The sequence below is a fragment of the Malaclemys terrapin genome, chromosome 9 (assembly GCF_027887155.1).
Source record: "Malaclemys terrapin pileata isolate rMalTer1 chromosome 9, rMalTer1.hap1, whole genome shotgun sequence".
In the NCBI taxonomy this organism is placed as follows: Eukaryota; Metazoa; Chordata; order Testudines; family Emydidae; genus Malaclemys; species Malaclemys terrapin.
Window position 1 is genome coordinate 54815389 of NC_071513.1, and position 1714 is coordinate 54817102.

Below are 1714 nucleotides of genomic sequence, written 5' to 3' on the forward strand. Positions count from 1 at the left end.
AACCGCGCCGCGAGACCTGCTATTTGCTCGCGGGGGCGCGCGCGGCGGCACTCGAGAGCCGGCGACACACGCCCCCTGCCGGCAACAGAGTCCGCGCGGCCCGAGCCTTCGCCCCGGCCCCGCCCCCCCCAACCGCTCCCCGTCTCGGGTCCCGCCCCCAACCTCCCTCCAGACACCACCAGCTCCAGTAGCGCCACCGCCCCGCCTCAGGTCCCGCACGCCCAACCGCCCCCCAGCACCACCCCGAATCCCCGTCCGCACACCCGGCCACCTCCCGACCCCTCGGGCTCGACACCTTCTGAGCCCCACGTCGAATAATCCCCCCACAGGCCGCAGCACCCGCTGCCTGCCAACCCCTGAGCACCCCGTCGCCCACAGGCCCCAAGCCAAGTCCTACCCACCCCTCCCCAGCCCGATCGCCTCCCACCCTCTCTCTAAGCGGCCCCAGGGCTGAGCTGAGGGCTGGTTGCAGCGCGCTGTGATTGCACTGCTGTAAGCAGAGTCAGAATGAGCAATACCCTGACATCTGGTGATGAGCTGTGGGAAAGGATTTCAGGAGTGATCTCATTTGCATGGGCACATCCACCCTGCCTAGCATGATGGACTGCTTGCCCAAATGGTCACTTTGGCTGCTGTGGGATCCCCAGTCTTTGTTATTGGGGCAGGAGTAATTAAGGTTGTTACCCTGGTTATGTGAATCAAGGACAGTAGAAGTGTACTTGGCATTTTATGACAGAGGGACTTGCCCTCAACGAAGGAGCACTCGCTAAGCAAGGGACATGGGTTCCACCACAACCCAGTGAATTGAGAGTGATTGGTTGGTTGGTGTCCCCTTTTCCTTTTGAGCGTAAAGCTTATGCCCAAATAAATCTATTAGTCTTTAAGGTACTACCAGACTCCTTGTTGTTTTTGTAGATACAGACTAACACGGCTACTCCCTGATCCTTTTCCTTGGAGGGCACTAAACACCATTATAACTCCTCCTTTCTCCACCATACAACAACCGAGCTAATTTTGATTCCATTAGGAGTCTTCTTACATGCTACGGAATTGAAGTTACTGATACCTGGGTCTAAGCATTTGACCTACTTTGGGCTAGTGGTGCAGCAGCACTGAGGCTCCCCTACTACCAGCTAAAAATCACTAAGAGGTGAGCTCACTTCAAGCTATGTTAAAAAGGGGGTGCTGAAGACAAGTTGGCAAGTGGCTAGCATGGCAGCTGGTGGAATGGAGGAGCTGGTAGTGAAGACTGCAGCAGGACCCCATGGAGAGGCGTGGCAATTGACCCTCAACCCAAGCAATGCCCCCCCACACTTCCACCCAGGGAGGGGGAGCTAAACTCTGCAGATGAACTTCTGAACGGGGGTGTGCACTGACTAAAGTCAGAAACTGTGGATGGGGTGACCGTTGGGTTGCTTGACTTAAGACCCTAAGAGGAAAAGGACACTGCCAAGCTTACTTGGGAGTGGGTCTTTTGCTCATGGTTTGTGTTATGAATCCTGTTTGTGGTGTTTCCCCAACATAATGCCACATTGTTTCCCTCCTTTATTAAAAGGCTTTTGTTACACTCAGACTCTGTGCTTGCGAAAGGGAAAGTATTGCCTCTTAGAGGCGCCCGGGGGTGGTATGTAATTGTCCCAGGTCACTGGGTGGGGGCTCAATCCGGTTTTGCATTGTGTTATTGAAACGGCACCCCTAGATACTGAACCCGGCC